Below are 17,106 nucleotides of genomic sequence, written 5' to 3'. Positions count from 1 at the left end.
TGCCTCTGCTCAGCAGCTCAAGAGGAAGAGACGGCAGGATAGGATTGGGTGGTTCCTCAAGAAGCTTCAGCCCCAGATCCAGGCGCAGGGAAGGAAGGAACTCCGGACATGACCAAAGGAAGAAAGAAAGAAACAGACAGGCAAGCACTGACAAAACGAAGAGGAAACTTGGGGGTAGGGCAAGCCGCAATAACAAGAGCAATTTCTTTCTATCCACGAATTGAGAATCAAGATCACAAATCGACAGGATCCGCGGAGGATTGAAGAGGGTGATGGGCAAGAGGGCGAGGAAGGACTGGAGCGAGTTCATGGCGGAGGATTGAATCGGATTAGGGGCGGTGCCAGGAGCCCCGCAGGCCACGGAGCACGGCCATGGCGCGCGGCCCGCCGCCGCCGCAGGGGGCAGGGGCGGCGCGGGGATTCGGTCACATCGTGCAGTGAAGGCTCAGGCCACGGCGCAACTTCGGCGTGCGGAGTCGTTTTTGGGGGTGACGGCCCGGCGGAGGTCCTCAGGCGCCGTCCATGGCCGACGGCGGTGCCCTCTCTATAGCTGTTGTCCTCCACGGCTCCAGGGCCTTTTTCTCCGGCGCGACGAAAAAGAGGATGTCGAAGGGGGCTCGGGGGCTCGGAAAATAGAAATGAAAGCAACTTCAAGAGACTGCTAATCTTACCTTCAATACCTTTTCAGAGAAAAAAATGAACTCCAACAATCACCTAAACCTTCCCTAATTTTTTAGCGACGCTAAAAAATAGCCTGCCACCGCGTATATTTTAGCGTTGGCATTCCTCCCCCAATCCTGATTCCCGCACACCCGCGCGTCCCTTCCGATGGGCCCAATACGATGACGTGGCCTGTGTTTGAAATATTGGGGGCTATTTATTAGCGATCTGTTGTGGACTCGTATGCTTTTGGGGGAAATTTTTTTAGGAGAACCCCCAATACATAGTTTTGGGGAAGAATTTTTTAGATACTCTTGGAGTTGCTCAGCGGTAACGGTCCAACTCGAGAAGAGAAGTTTGAAACTGGTATGCACTTCTAAGATATTCCATGAAAAATATGGATTTATATCTAGCTTCACGTTTTTTCTAGAGCTAGAGTTTATGGAGCTGGATGTGTTTGGCAGATAATTTTGTGGAATGCTATCAAACACCTTAAGAGAAGTGATTTTAAGATAATTCCACGCATCCATTATAATTAAAAAATAGGCAAGTACACACACAACTTTTTTATGTTTCCTGGTGAGATACATTAAAAGTTAGTGAGAACTGAAAGTTCAAAAAGTTGGATAAGATCTTGACTAAAATGAGAAGTATCTTCTTTCTGGAACCAAACATGACGTATTTATGACCAGAAAGAGTAAATACCTCGGCATGCAAGGGATACAAGAATTACGAGGAATTACTTGACTATTTTTATTTTTGGCATGTGATCAGCGGCAAGCAAAGCCACCTCATGGAAAAGGGCTACCAACAACAATAGGTTCTTATGGTAGGAAGAGAGACCGAAAGAATAAATTTGAGAATTATTTTCATTAATTGAATGAATGGTCTGGTTACTTATTTATAAAAGGGGAAAGGACATACCCAAAGATCATCATATCCCTTGGGAGTTGGCCCCTTCATGAAAGATCCACACCCTTTGAAAGGTCCTCTACAATTACCTATAATATTAATTGACCACTAATAATGTGTTTCACAACACTCCCTCTTGATCAATTAGTTCCTTGCAAGCTTCATGTAATTCTTGTTCAATCATCTTTGATTATCATATGGGAAAAACTCCTTCAAAAACTCTATGAGAAAAATATTGAGGAGAAACCAATTTGTATATACATATAACATTAAAACTTCTTTAAAATCTCGTTACAAACTCATATAAGAAAAACCTTGAAAAGGAAAACTCATAAGTAAGTTTGGAGATCAATAATATTATGATGTGAAGATCATATTCGAATAACCTTCCCCAAAACCCAATGGAAAAATATGAAAAGGAATCGTATGTCTTTTATACCTCCTTAAAAACTCTTGTAGAGAAAATATAAGATATGACATATAAAATGTCTTGAATACCATCTTTAAAAATCCCGGTGGGAAAAATAGGTGATATGACATATATTCTTGTATTGATATTGCCTCATTAAAACCTTTTATGAGAAACCTCTACGAGGAAAAACTCGTATAGGAAAAAGAATACAATTTGACGATAGGTTAAGAAGTCTCCCCCTGATCCTTGCAAAATTTAAGTTGTCACTCACCATTTACCATGAATACCATTCTACGATGTAGTGTTGGATAAGTACATTAGTAAGTATATTTTGCAAGATGTTTATTCCCTCACTTTATAAAAATGAGGATAAAATATTTTGGGCAATAAGTTAATGTAATATGGTTTCATCCAAGCAATACAAGGTTCATTATCATTTATAGACAATGTTTAGTGATTTGATGGAATCGCATTTTATTATTCACCAAAGTCATACATGTACATGTGATACTTCAGAACGACAGATAAAAGTTTCTATTAGAGTCCATTATGATGACTTGCATAAAAACTTTATTATCTGTATCAGTTTATGATCTGGCATTATGGGGATCAATTAGCCAGTATCTTAATACCAAGACTGCTCCCTTGCTAGCTTTAGTGCATAGATCCATACTGTATGCCACACCTCCACCTCTGATCAGAGAGCCGGATAAAGACCGCGGTGCTCATCACCCATCACTCGCGAGTTCCAGCATGGATTCAGCTGGATCGCGACTTGTAGGATGAGGCACACGGCAAACCCTCCTACGAGGATTCTTCTAGCATCGTGGCTATCCCTACGAGCACAAGAGTATGTGGAGGGAAGGTGGCTCTAATCTACGAGGAATCTTCTAGCACCGGGATGCTCATTGAAAGCTTTATACTATCAAACAACAGCAACCTAAATCAATCCATCACTACACCGGAGAAGCATGACCTTGGTCGAGTCCCCAGGGACCTATTTATAGCCAAATACCACAACCACCAACTACTCAGAAGTTACTGCTCGCTCATGACAATTAGCCTGAAACACTGACAAAGGTCAGCCAGATGCTTTTCTGACTCCACTCACGTGAAGGCACTCAACCACAACGGACAAAAGTGAATAGTTCGCCCATGCACTCCTCCCAAAGTACAAAGAAAGGTCAGAGTACCTTCAAAAGCAACACCAATAATTGACGACCACAACAGATACTACTACTCGAGTACTTGGACTTGTTCTTCCCGACTACAAAGATCAGCCAAGATAAGAGATCGTCGATCACAATTCGGACTTCAAATAAAATTCATTGAGAATAGTTTGAGTACTCCCACGAGTACTCGTCAGATTACAACTCAAGTTCAACAAAACTAAGGCTCTTCTAAAGATACAAACTCGGACATCTTTGAAGCAATCGGCTCAGCCTCCTCATGATACTGCACATAGGCATCCTCTGTGCAATTTCGAGCAACTCCATCACCAGCCGCCGACAAATCTGCCCTTGGGTAATACAACTTGACCACCGCAAGGACTTGTTTGCAGACAACCTTACAAAGTCCAGCAACTTTACCCAGGGCAACTCTTAGTCTCTCAACTAGTGAGCGAGGCCCAACATCATCTTCAAGTGGAACGATGGCATTGACTACGTCCTGCGCAGCACTGGTCAACTCTTGGAGCTCGCCTTGCAGTCTCCCTATAGTTACACCGTGGTCCCTACATGCCACCATTGCCATAGCAAGCATTACTCCATTCTGATTATTCCTGGTCCTCTCATGCTCATAAGCAGCTTGAGCCTCAGCCAGCGACGCCCTAAGATGGGCAACCTCATCAGCTACCCGGTCATGAGCGTTCCTCCAATCAAGCAGTTGGCTACTCACAACAGCTTCTTTTCTTTTGTGCTCTGCACCAAGCATCACAGATCAGAACCTACCATTACAGTCAAAAATACTCAAAAGATCATGAGTACTCACCTTGATATTTCTTGTTCAAAGATTTATAGCGATTCTCCAATCGCTCCTGGAGGACTTCATGATCATTCGGCTCGATTGCAAAAGACTTTGCAGCCTCCTCATGAACTCTCAAGGACTTTGTAAGGCGGCTACATTCTTGCTCCAGTTGCACCACCCGTTGCACGACGTCACTATGCTCCTGGAGGGTCCGAGTATTTCTTTGGGCTCTGTCACACAGGTCTTGCAAGTAACTCAAAACAAGTCGTCAAGAGTTGTCAAAACACAATCAAGTCAAAGAAAATAGTTCATACACACCTGAAAGCTCTTGATAGCTCTTCGAAACTCTGATTCTGACGATAGCTCGAGTACCGGACCCCAGTATTCTTAGTAATTTGAGGCTCCAGACTTTCACCCACAACAGCTCCTGACAACAAAAACTCATGGGTAATTATTGGATACAAAAGAAATCCCCTTCAAAAGCATTTATACTCCAGCAACATACCCGATGCGCCAACTTCACCCACTCTAGTCCCATCAATCAAAGCCAAGGTGCCACCAGCAGTCGTTGAAGAAGGCACACCTCCAGAACTAGAGGGAACTGTTGGGCCCTCCACTGAGCGGATAACTTCTTGCAGCATGGATATAGTAGCACCAAGATGACTTGTGTCTTCAACTTCAGGTGCGTCATCCATCGACAAGTTGACTAAGGGACAAGAGAGCGTAATCGGGAGACCAGCCTCCATCCCTGCCTCCACGGTAATAGTATCTTCAGCATCCCTGAATCAAAACACGAGATCATCATCTGCTTGTCAGAGTTCAAAAAATAATCAAAGGGAAAGATTACATAAAGAACTCACCGGGATGATCGCGGCGGCAATCGAACACGTTTCTTTTCAGCTACCGCTGGTTGGATACTCGGCACCAAAGGGGCTGTGGGAGGAACGACCTCCACTCCTTCGCCGAGTCCTGAAAAAACCAAGGTTGAGACTACGTACGCACGACTACCAAAATAAATAGAGTACTTACCACTGGCAATAACATTAGACAACAAGGCACCAGCAGCTACCACCGGTGTCCTCATGGCATTTGCTAGCTCAGAAGACGTAACCTTATCAACGGATGACTCGGTAACCATCTCAGGGGCTACTGACTTGAGGGCTGCCGACGCCGATGCTACCTGCTCGGAGGCTGTTATTTCCAAGTTCAAAAGTGGCACCCCCACAGGCAACTCTTCAACAGCTGCGACATTGACAACTGCATCTTTGGCAATCGAGACTACTTCGCCAGAAGTAGCCTCATCACTGCCGATGGTCAAGTCGTCGGCGTTCCCGACCGACTAATATCATCAGCATTCTGCAAAGAAATAACTTTCAAAAAAGTACTCAAAGTACAACACACGACTACGTACCTTGGTACTCTGTGACCCTTCGGGGGTCAAACTCGATGAGGAAATAGGCTGAACAACAGCTTTCTTTCGAACTACTCGCCGTTTCTTGGTAGGAAGAGAAGGATCATCGTCAGTGTCAACCACAGCAATCTCCCTACCCTCAGACGATGGCAAGAAGCCAAAAAGCACCCGAGACTGCAAGCCAACAATTGTTACTCGAAAAAGTGTTACCATGCCTCGACTTCACAAATTAAGCAAAGGAACATACCTCTGTTGGTCCATACCAACTATCAAACTGACGAAGAACTCCTAGAAGTACTGGTACCCCTTGATAGTTCTTGAATAACTTCCCCAACAATGCCTCAACATCATCATCAGATATGTCATCAGGGGACATTCGCGACGGGTCATCAAAACCCGAGTATTCTGAGCCTGAGCGAGCTCGTTGCTGCAAAGGCTGAACCCTCCACTTGAGAAAACTGGCGGCCACATTGATGCCAGTTAAACCCAACGACCTCAACTTGGCAATTTGAGTCAGCAGGTTAGCAATTTCAGGGGTGTCCTCGGGCTCGCTCACCCAATTATCCGCATGCTTTGGAGCATGGCCGGTGACCAATTACAAGACAGGATCATGATTTCCAACATAAAACCATCTATTCTTCCAGTCATCATGAGAGATACTCGAGATAAGCACTCGAGTTCCTCAGCTGAAACCCAGCCCCTCCAAACACCTCTATCCTAGTTGCACTGGGCTGCGGCTTATAGCGAAACAACTTTCTAAAAATATCAAGACTAGGCGGAACACCCAGGTATACCTCACACAAGTGTACAAAGATAGCCATATGGAGCACACCAGTTGGATTCAAATGAACTAACTAAAGGTTGTAGTACCCGAGAATACCTCTGAAGAAGTCGGAGGTGGGCACTGTTAGTCCTCTCTCGACAAAATGTGCAAGCATGACTGTCTCCTTCGGGTGCTCTTCAAACTGCCACGCATTCCCAAATGCAGGCCTCCACTCAAGTTCAACCTTTGGTTGAAGAAGTTTTGCGTCGACCAAAGCCTGGACCGCTGCCAGGTGATCCCAGCGGGTGGCGGCGCAATCTTGTTTGTTGGACCACACTTTGGCGCTGGCAGCGCGAGCTCTTTGCCTTTTTTGGATTTAGATCTCAACTTACTGGTGGCCACGGCTTCCCCCTGGGTCTTCTCCGGTTTCTTCCCCATCTTCTTGACGCGCATCAGTCGATCCCGGGAAAGATGGAGGAGGGAAGGAGCTGTAGCAGATCTCTTTCAAAGGACAGTCAAAAAGCAACAATGGCGGCGGTGGCGCAGGGAAGAGCGGTGGCACTGGATGCACAGGAAAGGGGCGCAAAATACAGATCTACTAAAAATGACGTACCGCTAATCACCACAAGGCCCCCCCATTATATCTGCATCACCTCCGGATTCCAAGCGTCAATCAAGCAATGGTCAGATACAAATCAGATTTACCACCATAATTTCTGACGGATACTCTGGCCAAAGGTTTGACCCATTCACTGACTACAAGTAATCGCCTAAGTGCTCGGGGGCTGTGGATACCGTACCCGTCGGATAAATTTTTCTTTTTTTTTTCTGAAGACTACATAAGTCAGAGCGAAATCACAGATTTGACCCTCAGCCTGATTCTTTGATTGAACCTAAGGCTCGAGGGCTACTCCATATGGAGTGCGATTGTCATCGCACTACCATATAAAAAAGTTTGAAGGTGAAGGTTACTCAAAGCAAACATCAGGGGATGCTGGGAGTACCTTTCAGTCACGCGACAACACCAGTACTCGAAGGATTGGCCGCGTCTACTACTCAGAAAGCACCAAGGGGAACTCGGGCGGCGTCCTTAAGTACCCAGAGCTGTTCCTCCGACTACAAAGTACTCAGGGGCTTGTCAAGCATACATCCCCAGGCCCACGAGTAGGCCTTGTATGGCCCACTCAGGGACGTACTCGGACGTGATCAGGACACGGGAGGCTACACCGTAGGGTAACGTAGCGTGCACGGACTCCTGAATACTAGCTGGAATACACAAGGAAACTACTCTACCGATTAAGAGTAGAACTCTATAACCATGTTCGACTAGGACTCCACCCTGTAACCCTGCTCCCCTGACTATATAAGGACGGGCAGGGATCCCCTCTAGAAAACAACTAAAAAGTTCAATACAACCAACACACAGGACGTAGGGTATTATGCGATCTAGCGGCCCGAACCTGTCTAAATCGTGTTCCTTGCGTCACCATCGATTCCTTGATTCTCGACGACACCCGCCGCACAAAATACCACCTAGGGGTACCCCTAGGCGGGTTGCCGGTCTAAAACACCGACAGTCATATCTCGAAATAATAAATCAAGACTTTTTAGTACCATTTATATATCTGTAGATATCCTTTTTTGACTCCCACCAGTATGGTGTTGGTAGGGTTACACTAATTTCTGCTATAGCATGGTATCTACAAATGCAGTATCAGGTTTGTTGTATTTTGTATAATACACAAGCACTTTGTTGGCACTAAGTATATCATCCCAGGGTCTAAATGGATCACTAGTGGAAATCATAGCTTTGGTGATGAACAGTTTTCATCACTGTGAAGGCCAAATTCATCACAAAGCAAGTTTTGTGATGAATTTCAGTCCGTAAAAAATCGAGCATCAAGTATGTACTTTCGTGACGAACTAACAAAAAATGTCACAAAATTGATTTTTTCGTGACGAAACAACTTTTATCGCGGAACCATTTCGCGTTCTATGACGCGTCGCAAAATCATAACTGAACTTCCGGATCCACGTGTCCCCGTCCACGCTGGCAGGTGATGTGGCACCGTCCATACTGGCACGTGACGTGGTCCGAACACGCTGGCACGTGATGTGGCTTTGTCCACGCTGGCAAGTGATGTGTCGGCCAGCACGTGCGCAAAGAGGACCACCATGTGGCTAGCTAGCATAAGGCCACGTGTCGAGATGAGGCAAGTCCACATGTCAGTATTCTATTCACCCACGTGTCGCACACTCGTATGAACACGTGTCGTCATCCATGTGTGATTTCCTTACGCGTCCATGTGTCATTTTCCCATTTGGCGACATGCCATTTTCTAGTTTGTCCACGTGTCATTTTCCAGTTTACCCGAGTGTCCTTTCCCGAGTTGTCCATGTGTCATTTTTCTATTGGTCCACGTGTCTTTTTTTACGATTCTACGTGTCAATTCCTTAGTGTTCCACGTGTCATTTTACTATTGGTCCACGTGTCATTTCACGACTGCCCTACGTGTCTTTTTCTTATTGGTCCACGTGTCAATTTTTGATCAGTCCACGTTTCCATTTCTTTTTATGACACATGTTCTTTTCTTATTGGTCCGCGCATCAGTTCGCCATTAGTACATGTGTCAGTTTCTTATTGGACCATGTCATTTCTGAATGTTACACGTGTCATTTTCTGGACGTTACACGTGCCCATATCATGCATGTCCACGTTCATACATATCCATATCATCATAGAACACCAAATGATACAACAAAATTCATAGAAAGTTCACCATAATTAAGTTACAACTAGTTCATGACACCACCATTAGTTAACTAACAGTTCTGAGCCACATAAATTCATAACACAAGCACCGGAGGTCATGGTGGAATGCCAAGTAGTGCTAACAACAGCTCCACACACATAGGATCAGGGCTGAGAAGAGGTATCAGGGGTGTTCAGGTTCAAGATGTTCATAAGGATGACATTGCTCTCATCCTGTTGTTTCTTGATGCCCTCGTACTATTTTTGAGTTCTCGCCAGCACTTCCTCTGCTGCTTCAGTCTTCTTCTTTAGTTCTTCCACTTGTTGATAGAGAACAACTAGACCTTGTCTTTCAGAAGTAAGTTCTTGACGAAGCACTTCTTCACCAGCTGACTGAGACTTGGAGGACCTTGTGGGTATACCAACATTCTTCAAGAAAGTGGTGTTGGAGATGTTCTGTGAGAGGACCTTGGAAACCACATCAGCACTAGGCAATGGTGGTTGCCCATCAGCAACAGGTTCTGCCCGCATATTTTCCATTGACGCCTATAAAATGCAAAGATGAACTATTAGTATACTAATTATAGTAAAAAAAGGATTATTAAACAAACTGGGAACAAAGGCAGATTGGATAATTGCTACTAAATAGTGTTAATATAACACACCACTGAAAGACGGGGGCAGCCATGAATGTTAAAACTATATGATGCAGCATGTATATAGAAGTGTTGGAGAAAGAAGGATAAAAGTCTGGAAGAAGGATTTCATAAATGGTTTAAGAATCATGTAGGTTAATGGCATATTATCATTTATGGAAGTGACTGACGTAACAATGGACTCAACTTTATATGTGTATTATATGGATGCAGGTGAAATGACCACGTGGAGATTCAATGCTGGTACTGACTTGTTGACCATGGCAACCAACAGAAATTAAAATTCTAAATGTCCAACAAAATAGCTAATTCTTGGAAAAGCAAATAAGCATGTATAGGGACTTACAAATGCTTCTCTAGCCGCGTCACTCATACCCTTCTTGCGGGTGGTATGGTAGACCTTGAAGGCTTCCACTGCATCGATTTCGTTGTCAGCTCCATCAACTTGTTCTTGGGGTTCATCCTCGTTGACTTCAACGGGTTCTGTGTCCTTGTTCTTGTTCTTGAACTGATGTACCAAAATGGTGGTCAGACAAACAGAAAAACCATGACAATCAAGCAGAAAGAACTGATAAACACTATACCCTAATACTTTGATTTATTGACAGATGGCATGAATCATTCACATTGAAGCAGAAGAATGAAATGGTTACATTAGAAGACTGTTGACACTTACATATGAATTTAATTGTGCAACGTAGCAGCGAGATCTTTTTGCCTGAGGCCACTTTACTCTAGTTCAGTTTCGCTTGTTCTAATCAAAAACTTGGCAGCTTGCACCGGTTCATGCGGCCTAGTGTTCCCCTCAGCAACAAAGATGGGCATCCTTCTCCCCATAGATTTGGTCATCTTGTCAAGCAAAATTCCCCTGGTTGCCAGCCTTGCCTTCCTCGAATCACCACTTTGTGTGGTTACTGTGGAGATTTCATTCAAATTCTCATTATTAATCAAATATAGAACCATGGGCGCTAAAAAGCTTGAGGGTCAACGAACCAATCTTCAGTTCTGGACTCTGGCTACCCAGAGTCGGTATTCCGACCGGTCTCATCTTCATTGAGGTTAGGAGCATCATCACGATCTGTATCATATTGATGACCAGTCCCTCAGAGGACTTGAATGATTGTTCACATTGCCATCACCGCTAGTCTTTTCTGCAACTGCTGGCAATTCTTCCTGCACAACATTGTCATCACCACTAGAGTGTTCTACAACTGGTGGCAATTCTTCCTACACAGGCTTTTCACATGGTCCTGATATTTGCAGCCTTTTTAGTAACCTTGATAAAACTCTAAGAGTGACCTCTATTGGTGGGATTGACCTCACCATCTTGGCAGGTCTACCTTCAGGAGCCATGGCACCACTTGTTTTCCTCTTCTTCGCACAGACCTTCCAACACCTAGTCCGCACAGGGCCCTGCAGATTTCAAAAAGCAGAAGTTGTAAGCATGTGAACAAATTAGAAGCACTTCTAAGCTTTGGAAATATCAAGTTCTCCTTCTAAGAAATGGAAATTTTTAGTGCTCCTTCTATGCATCCCCCACCCACCTCAGTTGCTAGGGGTATCGGCTCCTCTTCTAAGTCTGTATCATCATCTCCATCATCAGGCTCTTCAACTTCAGGGATGTAATATGATAAATCAGAACCTTCACCATGACAAGCATTCCTCCTAGACCTTTTCCCTTCCTGCTTGAACTTTCCCCCTTTGAAGTGTTTTTTTCTTAACAATGAATTAAGAGCTAATGATAAACGACTAATGCCAAGTTCTTTCATTCTTCTTAAATTCTTCCTGATAGTTGCTTCCCGTTCTCTTTCGTATTCATTTTGTGAAGGTTCTAACATGTGTAAGCAGATTCTAAGTATTAGTGACCTAGTTTGATTTCATATTCATGACTAGAATTAGAATACAGACCCACTACAACCTCCAACCCCAAACCGTGGATGAATGTGTCACTACCTAGAACCATAGAAGGTAGATGGATTTTGCATACCTCTTGCTGCGGGGCATCAGCGTTTGACCATTGTCAATCATCGGGTAGTTGCTCGTCAAAGATGGTGAGGTTGCTACAATGCGGTGGTCGTCGTCGACGTTGTAGCAGATCTAGTGTGACGGGCGTCGTCGAAGGGGTAACAGATCCGGTGCGGCAGTTGTCATAGTTGGGGTAGCAGAGTCAAAGGGGTAGCAGATCCGGTGCGACGGTTGTCGTTGACGGGGTAGCAGATCCGGTGCGCTGGTAGTCATCGACGGGGAAGAAGATCTGGTGCGGCGGTGATGGGGATGCAGCTTCGGTGCGCTCAGCATCATCGACGAGGTTGAAGCTCTAGCGCGGTGGCCTTCGGTGGAGGGGAGGGGTCGAGTGCTAGTGCAGAGGTGAAAGGTGAGAGGTGGAGGGGAAAGGCGAGAGGTGGAGGCGGATCTGAGCGAAGGGATAGATAAGGGGCAAGGGATATGGGGCGTGGAGTGAGATTGTCACAAATACCCTTGATGGATGGGGTAGCGGTGTGTTTATTGCTTGAGATTACAAGGGACATTTTGCGAGAAATGTTTTTGGCTTTGGCGGCAGAGTTGGCGCTCGGTGAAAATTTTGGACTGTGGTGTCCCACTAACCCATGGACCCTACATGTCGGTGTTCTTAGAATTCCATATGAATGCTGCAACCATTTCTTGTGAACAACATTGTTTCTCTTTTTAATCTCCGATTTAAAATTTTAATTAGTCTCTCTCCCTCGTGAAACCTCCAAATGACTTGATTCTTTTTGTAAAGTGTATCTAAAATCAAGCTCGATCCAATTGTTGCTTTGTGTCTAATCTCTTTTCTATGAAAATGCACTCTGTTTTTGAAATTGGCATGGTTCTTTCACTCTAGCTTTGGTCAAACATACTACTTCAATACACTACCTACAATACTAATTTTTTTCGAATTAGTTTCATGTGTTCCACATGATAGTTTATTTAGTGTAGTTCTATATGGAAGGTATGTATTTAGTTGGTTATATATATAGTCACCTATGGCTAGCAAAAGATGAGTATGGGATATTGAAAGGACGAATACTACTTGCATTGTATGCTCTATTATATTATTTGCGTGGATATGAACATGTGTGTTTATAGACTCGATCTTTTTGACAATGTGGTGTTCTTCTCTAATGTAAGTAGAGATACTTACTATATATCTGTGTACACGCACTGAGATTACTAATTAAGAAGTACACATGACATATACATATGCCATCATATATATACATAGCAAATACTCATTTTGTATCCATGTTGCATTCATGTCCACATTATTCCAAGGTAACATTATACATGTGGTGAGCCACATATATGCTAGGAAGTACTATCTAATAAACTAAACTACCATATATAACAATGAATCAACAATTATGCATTTATTTAATCTTGATGAATCCGTATTTGATCATTTAGGTTCAAAGTGTGAGAAGGAAAATAAAAAAAATTGGCTTAAAAAAACTAATGAAACTTCTGAATTATTCAATTATTTGATAGGAAAAAAGGAAACCATGTTTGGACTTCAACCAAGTCCTTATACAATTAATTAATTCCTGTTAATGCGCAATGCTAGGAATGTGAAAACATACACATATTCCTTCACATTGTTCATCACACACAGATACATATCTAAGCTCTTGTGCTCATCACATATCAAAAGAAAAATCTGACGATAGTTCATCACACCTACTTTCTACTTCAACGCATACCCAAGTCCCATGGCAAAAAAGGCTACAACCAAGAGACCTAAGAACATCATAGCTTGGGTCAATTTCTCCACCTTTGCTTCCAATTCATTGCTCTTCAGCTTGCCACCACCTGCTGCAGGGCTCCCAGCAGCATGAATCTGCTCCATGGACTGGACTTGTTGAATCTCTTCTTCATCAACAAACACCTGGACCATCTTGGCTTCCACCAAATCATGCAAGTAACCCCTCTGGCACCTGTAGTAGCCACACCACTGAATGAACAACAAACCATTGCTTAAACCCTATCAGAGATCTCAAAGCACAAAAACCAAATCAAAGCTAAATCCACTCACCAGGCATTTGACATACACCCGACCGACATTCTCATTCTCCTTCTTTGACCGGGCCTCACAAACCCTTGCCCTCTTGCAGATCAGGCAAATCACCATGGACAAGCCAGTCTCCTCGCCAACAAGTTTTGATGACATTTGCCTTCTTCCAGCTGAGGACTCTGCCACATGCGACATCCTTCCACACCGGCGGCAATGGCGAGAGGTGAGCAGGGGCAGATTCTAGCAGCAAGGGCAGGCAGTGAGCAGAGAAGCAGCAGTGAGGCTCTGGCTCTAGCTATGGCTCTGGCTCCGGGGGTAGCCTAAAGGATAAGGCAGGGACAGAAGGGTCCTTTTGCGTGGGATGTGGTGAGACACATCAACAACCTAGGCTTAAACGTATTGTGAGAAAAAATCTGAATGGATGGCAATTACTTAAATATCCTTGAGCATCTCCCCTTAATCCTCCTCCCTCTTCCCTTCCTCTCTCGACTCCAGCAAACAAGGCTAGTGGAATGGTCCGCATCGAGGTAAACGCTGACTCTGACTCTGACATGGGTAACACCAGGGCAGCCGAGGAGCCGCTGGTGGTGGCGGGAAGGGAGCCAACCTTGCCGCTGCTTCTGCCGCCCAAGCGGCCTTGCGATCACCCACCCAAGCCAAAGGCGTCCTCCGCGGCCTCGCTGCCGGGGAAGCGACCGCGCGGACGACCGCCCAAGCCCGTGGCTCCCTCGAGGACCTCGCCATCTCATAAGCAGCCCCACGGCCGGCCACCAAAGAAGGAGCTGTCGAGGCCAAGATCTGTGTCATCCCACGGGGCAGGAAGAGGATTCCAAAGGCTGGCCGTTGGCCACCGAAGATGCCAAAGACCAAGTCCGGTGACGACTACTCCTCGTAGTCCAGCGACGACTTCTCCGACTTTTCCTTCGACTCCAGCGACGACGACTCCTCAGACTCCTTCAATGAAATCGAGTTCCTGAGGAAGCACATGAATGACATCGGTGATGAAATATACCTGAAGTGCAAGATACTTGCAAAAGCATGAGCCGAGATTACTTCACTTGAAGATGAACTTGGTAAGGCCAAAAAAAAGGATCAGAGCACCTGAAAATGCAAAGGAGTGATGTGGATAGCTAGTCAGTAATAGTAACTGCTAGTGTTCTTTTGGTGAGGTGGCTCGTGATCAGTAGAGTTTGGTGGATGTTAGTTTCATGAACTTCTAGATGCTAGCGTGATATATGAATTTGAGAAGTTCGTAGGTATTGTGAACAATCTTAACATATTTCCCTTTGTGTGAATTTTTTATGTTCCTATCTATGGTGAACCATTTGGATTTTGTCTGCATTTCCCTGAGGCACTTGCAAAAATTAAAAGGTTGTTTGTGAATTTGTTAGTGTTCTTACTCCTTGAATACTCTGGTGGCAAATTCAAAAAATATGGCAAGGAAAAGTGGCTCCCTAGGAATCAAACCCAAGACCACATGGTTGTGATGGGCTTTCCTTACCACCAGACCAATTGCACGCTTATGGAGGCATTGTCTTTCTAAGTATATAGTACAATATGGAAATGAAAATGTGCCACCGAGGCGGTGAGGATGCGGGCGTCACCTACTGCTCCACGTGGTAGCGCGTGATTGGTTTAGAGGCATAAGAACTCGTAAATAGTCCATCTTTCTCTTTTTAATCTGGAATTAAAACTTTTAGCTGGTATTTCTCGCTCATAAGAACTCTAAATTTGATGATTTTTCCCCTAATTTTATCAAAAATCACACTCTTTCATTTTATGGTGTATGTTTGCAAGTTAGGTACTATTTTTTGGATCTTATACATATCGCTTAGTTTCTTACACCAAAGTAGAATAATAAACAAATGATTTTGTGTAACAATTGCAAATGTAACTTCATATTTCCCAATATTAAGGTAAATATGATGTTGTGTCCAAATTTGAGGTGTATATGAGTTCAAACGTATTCCGAGCTATGCAAACTTGAAAGTTTGCCTCAAGTTATAGGAAACTATGTGTGAGATGTATTCATTTGTGAACAATGTATAGCCTCACTTTATTAAAACCATTTGAATTTTTTGTGACAAGCTTATAGACCTAAAATATGTTGTTGTCTTAGTTTGTAGAATTTCGACAAAATTTAGATATTATTATAATTATTTTGTACTAGTTTAGACTTAGATAGTGATAGTTGAATTATCCATGTCAAACAATTGAATTTTGTTTCTATCTCTAGAATTTGGGCTATAATGGTATAAATGAACCTGAAAATATTTTTTTTGTAATTTTTTGAATCTTATTGGAAGCACACATAGTTCAATTTTAAATTAGTTTTGAAATTACTTGTGATGATAAATACGATGAATGTTTGTGTTAGATGGATCGAAAAACTTACCGTGGGCCCTTTTCTACTGAAGCCCGATTCTGCCTAGCCATTCATCTCCAAGTTGACGATTCAGAAAGAGTTAGCCTCCAACGGCAGCTATCCACATTCGTATTCCCACGCACATTCCTCGAGGAGCCGCTTGCCATCCGTGAGAGGTGCCAGTTGCCTTAACTTACCAGGGAAGCCGGCGCAAAATATTAAATCACATCCCATCATCGTCCTCGTCGCTAGTTCCGCTACCATCTCATCCTCGACGCGCGCGTCTCACCCCTGCAGCCCCGCCGACGCCATGAAGCGATCCGTCTCCCCCTCGACCCCCGCCCCCTCTGGCTCCTTGTCACGCCGCCTCTCCCCCACCGGTTGCCCCTCACAACATGAGTGATCCGCCGATGCTTCCTCCTTGTCGTCATTCTCCCGTGGAGCTTCCTTGTTGCTGTAACGACCGCCCCCAAATCTTCCCAGTTAGGTTTGATCTCAGCCCTTAACCTCCGTCAGTTGTTCTGTTAATCGCACTTAAGTGCTCAGTTTTCCGCCAGTTCCGACCCCTGAGATCCGACCCCCACCGCTTCGTTCCTTTTCCCGACCCTGGCGAGTTCAGCCATCCGTCGGATCCGGTTAGATCTTCCTCACCCGTCCGATCTTTTCCCCGGTGGATCCGCGAGATCTTTTCCAGATCCCCCGTGTTGGCGCTAGAAATCGGTCCAGCGGCCGACACACGACCCGGGAGAATCTGCTTAGCTCCTGTTCGGGTGAATGCCCTGGTGCGGTTCGCGCGGCGTGCCAGCCAATCTGACCTGTTGATTGGCAAGGAAGAACACGTGTCAAATTCGGTAACTGCGATCGGCTAAGTTTCCGATCGAGAGGACAAATCGGCAGATCGGCCGATTTACTGTAGTAAAGTAACCGGCTACGAGAGAGCGCGATCCTTATAGCCTTGTAGACAGAAAACTACTAAAACAATCGGTACAAAGCTTATGAAAATAACACTAGGAAAAGATCTAATCGGCAACGAACGGATCTAACAACAGAAGGTAATAAAAGCCGATACTACCGATTCCTAGCGGGATAACTGGTGATAAAAGCTAGAAAAACAGGTAAAAAACCTATGAATCTAGTTGATATCGATAACTGGTGAATAAATCTAAACGAAACGACAGCG

The sequence above is a fragment of the Setaria italica genome, chromosome IX (genome assembly GCF_000263155.2).
Source record: "Setaria italica strain Yugu1 chromosome IX, Setaria_italica_v2.0, whole genome shotgun sequence".
Taxonomy (NCBI): domain Eukaryota; kingdom Viridiplantae; phylum Streptophyta; class Magnoliopsida; order Poales; family Poaceae; genus Setaria; species Setaria italica.
Note: the sequence above shows the minus strand (reverse complement) of the source record.